Source organism: Tachysurus vachellii, chromosome 3 (assembly GCF_030014155.1).
Source record: "Tachysurus vachellii isolate PV-2020 chromosome 3, HZAU_Pvac_v1, whole genome shotgun sequence".
Classification (NCBI taxonomy): domain Eukaryota; kingdom Metazoa; phylum Chordata; class Actinopteri; order Siluriformes; family Bagridae; genus Tachysurus; species Tachysurus vachellii.
In genome coordinates, this window is record NC_083462.1 from 12,503,338 (window position 1) to 12,509,949 (window position 6,612).

At 39.5% G+C, this 6,612-nt stretch overlaps 1 long non-coding RNA gene across 1 annotated transcript; it reads right to left on the reverse strand.

Annotated features, from left to right (window-relative positions):
- Positions 1 to 368: 368 nt before the first annotated feature.
- Positions 369 to 2,342, reverse strand: LOC132842211 (uncharacterized). Its single transcript, XR_009648001.1, has 5 exons — positions 2,014 to 2,342; positions 1,407 to 1,452; positions 888 to 1,112; positions 707 to 805; positions 369 to 590 (listed from the first exon to the last, which is right to left on the reverse strand). It is a non-coding gene; the product is annotated as an uncharacterized LOC132842211 (long non-coding RNA).
- Between the last annotated feature and the right edge of the window lie 4,270 nt (positions 2,343 to 6,612).

The window sequence follows — 6,612 nt, forward strand, 5'->3', positions numbered from 1 at the left end:
TTAATGTAAATTTTGTTTTAATTCCTATTATTATCAGCATAGATAACTGACTTTGATAAATAAATAAATATGATTTAATAAATAATAAATAAATATTATTTGATATATGACAAATAAATGTTTTTAGATGCTTCCTTGCCTGCACTACAGTGTTAAGTTATAATCTGTCAATTAATAATGTGAATATGTTTTAATAAGTTACATTTTAGATTCATTAATTCACCTAATTGGTTCACCTAATTGGTTTTAATGGAATGGATGGATTTATAGATGTAAAGCTAAATAAGCAGATGGAAATGCAGACATAAAGCTGATTTGTATTTTGAAGTTTATTGAGGCGATTTTTTTTGATAGATTATTTACAGCCTAAATACATTACTGACTATACAGTAATTGATTTTTTATTTTGACCATTAAAAGCTCATATTAGCTTATCAGTCGATGTACTTTCTATAGTGAAAGAGTATTGAATGCTCTCTTTATTGAATACTCTGTAAATTCTTGTTTAGTAAATTAGTCTCTAGTCCCTGTTTTATTGTGTCTGAATCCTTCTTTTCTTCTTCCTCCACCTTCTTTTCTTCTTCCTCCGCCTGAAATTTAAATAATCAGAATTTGAAAAAAAAAAAGAAAAAAAAAACTGCAATGGGGTCCACAGATGAAAGAAATTTGGGCATTTTCTTTTTCCTTTTTCTTGACTGAAACTCACCTTGATTTTCCGTAGCGTTTCCATGAGTCGGGGACCCAAAGATTCTATCATTTCTTTCTTTTCCTTAGATTCCATGATTTCATTGTACTCTTCCTATGTCTGAAAAACATAACAGGCCACAGTAAATATCCAGAAGGAAAAGTTTAAAAACCAGTGCAGGTCAGTAACTGTAAAGACTTACGCAGTCTTCGAAACATTGTCCTATTTTGTAGCGTTCTAATCCAGGAAAGGTCAAGCCAGTTTCAAACAGCTCCTTTATATTTCTGGCTACAAGGTGCAGAACATCTTCGTAGGCATAGATAATCCTGTAGGCATAGATTCTTCCCAGGCTTCCAGCTGATCATCCTCGCCACCGTAGATTGTGTCATCCTGTCCACACACCCTTGAAGCGTAACCCTCTGGGTTTCTGAGGGGAATCAGTGTACCAGAGTAATGTTTTACAACACTGGCAAATTCACCAAGTTCCAAACAACCACATAAAAAGATCAATGAAATATGAATGAAAGTCTGACTGATGCAAAAATGAGTTAGCATCTACAAAAAATTAACCCACAAAACACAAACCACCAAAGAGCATTATTACAATGAATTAAACATCATGTTTTAAAGACTATGAATACAAGAATATATGAATATTGAAATTCACAAATGAAAAAATAACATTAGATGTCAGCATTCTACAAAATATTGATGATTATACCTTCTGTATAGAGTCCAGATAATTCGCTTAAAAAACTTGGTCACATCTACAAAACAGCATCATAAACATCAACATAATAATAATAATAATAATAATAATAATAATAATAATAATAATAATAACCTACTGTAATAATAAACTGTACAATGTTCTTATGATAACCTGACTCAGTAGAAGTTAAGAAAAATGTATATGCCTCAAAGGACATTTAATTAATAAATAAAAATAAGAATCAGTATTGTGTAACTCTTGTGCAAGAAAATTACATTACTATTTTTAATGTCTGATGGAACATTTGTGACCAATTCATGCAGCTGTGCAGCCATAATTCTAAAAGTATGAGAAACTTTGAATAGTACGTAGACACACACACACACACACACACACACACACACACACACACACACACATATATATATATATATATATATATATATATATATATATATATATATATATATATATATATATATAAATGAGCAAGAGAGAGAAAGAAAGAGAGAGAATGAGAGAGAGAGGCAAAAGCTTCACGTTTCAATAATAATAATAATAACAAATAACACAATACACTGATGAGAGCTGTGTGGCAAAAGAAGGAGGTACCAACATCTTGGCGGAGAGCCGGAGGGATCCTTATCCCCAAGGAAAAGGACTCGTCAGAGATCGGGCAGTTCCGACAGATCAGCCTTCTAAACGTAGAGGGAAAAATCTTCAGCGTGGTCGCTCACAGGCTGGCAGGATACCTGCAAAGAAACAACTTGAATGACACGTCAATCCAGAAAGCAGGCATCTCAGGCTTCTCTGGTTGTATAGAAAACACTGGTGTCATCTGGCATCAGATCCAGGTCTCCAAAAAAGGAGGGAACAGATCTTCACGTGGTGTTCCTGGATCTCGCAAATGCCTTTGGCTGAGTCCCTCACAACCTCCTGTGGACAGCCTTTGACTACTTTAGAGTCCCAGCAACTCTCACAACCCTTGTCAAGCCTACTGTAATTCCAACGTCCAACTCTGTGTGACAACAGCAGAGTACACAACACCTTGGCAACACCTGGAAGTGGGAATCATGGTGGGCGGCACCATCTCCCCACTGGCTTTCACCCTGGCCATGGAGGTCATCATTCGGGCCTCTAGATGGACAGTTGGCGGACAGTGAATAAGACCTGGGCTGAGGTTGCCGTTGGTCAGAACCTACATGGATGACCTCACAACTCTCACCATGACCAAGGTTTGCACTGCACAGCTATTAAGAAAGCTCCAGGAAAACATTGAGCGGGCTTGCATGAAGATCAAGCCAAGAAAGTCCAGAAGCATCTCCATCATCAAGGGAAAGCTGTCAGACCACCGCTTCCACATCGGTGAGGAATCCATCCCAACTGTCTCTGAGAAGCCAGTGAAGAGCCTAGGTCATTGGTATGATGCCTCCCTTAAAGACTAGGAGCAAGTAGAGCATCTTAGGAAGGAGGTAGCCAGTGGCCTGGAGAACATCGACAGAACCCTGCTTCCTGGCAAGCTGAAGCTCTGGTGCATGCAGTATGGACTACTTCCACGTCTCCTGTGGCCACTAACCCTCTATGAAGTCCCACTCTCGAAGGTGGAAAAGCTGGAAAGGATATGAAAGGAAGTGGCTTGGCCTTCCCAGGTGCCTCAGCAGTATTGGATTTTACGGCAAAGGGATGCTACACCTGCCAATTTCCAGTCTGGTAGAGGATTACAAGTGTGCCAAAGTCAGACTGGAATTGATGCTACTGGACTTGAGCGATCCATTTGTAGCCCATCTTGGCCACCGGGTGGAAGTGGACCCCGTTGGCTGCAACTGAGCAGGCAAAGGCAGCACTCAGACACAAGGACATCGTGGGCCAAGTGCAGGAGGGGAGCAGTGGTCTCGGACTTGGGGCCAGTACACCAGTGTGGAGCAAGGCGCTTCCATCTCAGAGATGAAAGATGGTGGTCCAGGAGGTACGTCGGGAGGAGGAAGCAAGAAGGTGCGCCCAAGCTGTGGCGCAGGCAAAGCAAGGGCAGTGGATGGCATGGGAAGGAGTGAAGAAGCTGAAGATCTCCTGGAAAGAGCTGTGGGAGATGGAGACATTCAGGGCAAGCTTTACCATCAGGGCTGCCTACGATGTCCTACCTTCTCCCACAAACTTAAGCCAATGGTATGCCGAAGACCCCACGTGCCCTCTATGCCCAAGTCTAGCAACACTAAAGCACATCTTAGTGGGATGCAAGACCAGCCTCACCCAAGGCCATAACACCTTGCGGCACAACCAAAAGTGTCTTGCTGCAGTGTTGGAAAGTCGACGGACAGGCGTGAATGCCCTTCCTCCCCGTCATCCCAGTGGCAGCCAACATCATTTGTTCATCATAAGATCAGACTCTCGTCAGCTGGGCAGAGCACGGGACTGGAAGCTGCTGGCAGACTTGAACAAGAAACTTTGCTTCCCAGTTGAAATTGCAGCCACCAACCTGCGACCAGACCTTCTTCTGTGGTCAGCCTCGCTCAAGCTTGTCTACATCATTGAGCTCACCGTGCCCTGGGAGGGTGCAGTGGAGGAAGCCTATGAACGGAAAAGGCTGAGGTATGCTGAACTTGCAACCGATGTGCAACAACAAGGCTGGAATGTGAAGGTACCCCCAGTGGAAGTAGGTTACAGAGGGTTCATAGCCACCTCAACATCCAGGCTACTCAGGGAGATGGGAATGCGAGGAAAGTTCCACCGGCAGGCAGTCAAAGACCTCTCTGTGGCTGTGGAAAAGGGAAGCCAGTGGCTGTGGGTGAAGAAAAAAGACTCTGCCTGAGTCTTCAAGTGAGTTGATGACACCTAGGGAGTGAACCTGGGATGCTGGATTCACTGATGAACACTCTGGAGGTGTTGTGGGCCTATCATACCAAGGAAGGAGGGCACCCACTTGACAACCCAAAGGGTGCCATTGACCATCCCACAGAGTCTCATCGGAGCCTCAAGTATGCATTAAGGGACGCATGCCATCACTCAATGGACCATCCCACGGAGTCTCATCGGTGCCTCAAGTATGCATTAAGGGATATCAACATCAAGTCCTATACAACAGACATAGTATTCAAATCTTACAACAGTAATATTACATAAAAGGAAAGAAAAAATACAAAGAAGGGATATCAAACAATACAATCAATTTTAAAAAGAGGAATTAACAGTATTGTAAAAGTCTATAGCTTTAATAAATTTTCGGCTTGTATGTCCTTTAAAAGTTTCAAAATAAATTTTCATTTCCAGCTTAAAATTAATAATGTTTGGTTTCCTTTCAGACCACTTAAATAAAAATATTTAAAATAAATTGCCATTTTACTTTCCTCATAAAAAATATAGCATCTTTTTTCAAAAACATGTTTGACATCAATCCAAAAAGGCCCTTGTGTACATACAATCAAAAACACAGTACACAGCAATATGTTAAAGAATAGATTTAGATCATTCACCCGCTTCTGGTCACCCTCGGCCTGAGAGCTGGGTTCCTTATGACCAGTGATGGTTTTAAGCTGTCATTTTTTTTCTGTCATTTCCATTATTTTGCAGATTAATGAGCGAGCGCATGATAATAGGCTTTTCTTATTATTTTCTATTAAATTATACGTAATTTGCCATACGTTTCCTGAAAAAATATAACAAGTCAAATATACAGTTAAAACCTAATGTTAGGTGCATTTTTTTTTAAATTTAGACCGATAACATGCTATATTAAACAATCCTAAAACCTTTTCAAAGATGAACTCTTTTGTCAATCCTTTAAATATACACTACAAGTGACACACTGGAGGTTTCTTTTAAAGACTTGGCAACTTGACAGCACAGTGATTCATTTCACATTTGGTTAGCAGTAACGTATTTATACAATAAATAATTTACAAAAGAAACAACAACAAAAGCTTACCTCGTTGTTCTGTTTTGTAAATTCTTAAATAAAAAACAATTTCAAATTAGTAGCTTTATGTTAGATAAGAGCAGTAATTTTATTAGCTTTAACTCATTCAATGAATATTTTAGAGAAAGGGAGAAATAAAATATGTTTACTGATGTTCTGGGTTTTCCAAGTTCCATGGTTCACAAAACAATAATACAATTTATACAATAATTCAATAATAGGTATATCCTATTTTTAATAATTATTAATTAATAATTAATTCATAGTTTTAAATAATTAATTAACACTATTAAAACTATTGCAACAAGAAAAGCTACAAGGTACAATCACGTCCACTGTTTGGGAAATCGGACCACGCCGCCATCTTCCTCATGTCATGCAGACTGGGACATGTTCAGGCGCAGCTTTGATGACGTCAACATGTTTACAGAAGTGGTTGGATTCATCGGGAAACTAATCGGGAGCTGGAACACGTTCACCATGACGCAGAGCTGTCAAGTGTCAAGTGTCACGCATTGAGACTCATTCCGGGCTTTTATCATGTTCTTCCGCTAGACATTGTATTTCTCACGCAGAAAAACTTACTATTTATCATATATTTAATATGCCGCAGCACCCAAAATGTCAACCCAGCCTCACAACAGTTCGTGACATAGTCACGAAAATTTAATCTATTGATTCGTTTTCATGGACACGATTTTCCCTTTTTTTCATGTCACTCAGCACGACTTTCGATCTAATGTATTTCAATATTGAAAGAAACATCTTTCGTGTCTGCACCACATTTTTTTTCTGCCACTCGGAAGCATTATTTTTAAACTTTAAGCACTACATTACTCAACATTTAACCAGGAGATTTTATCCTTGTTTTTGTTGCTTTATATTCTGTAGGGTACTAACCATTGTGCTATGGTTTCTTTTCTCTCATCTATTTGGTGTGTCAAATCGGACAGTAAACTAAATACTTCAGTACCCATTAGCCTTATGTTAATGGGAAACTAATGGTATCTTAAGTATGTAACCTAGTGAACCAGAATTAATGTATCTGTGAGAATAATTGCATAAAACAATCTTTTCTGGTAATGTTGCAGACTTTCTGTACAGAGAACATTGTTCTTTGTCTCCCTCTCTCTCTCTCACACACACACACACACACACACACACATTCTCCCCCACACACACACAGACACACTCTTGTTCCTACCATAATTAATCTTACAACAGATGGCCCTGCCATAATCATTCTTTATGTTACCAGCCATGGGAACTAAGGGAAGTATAGGTTCACTTCCCTGATAAGATCTG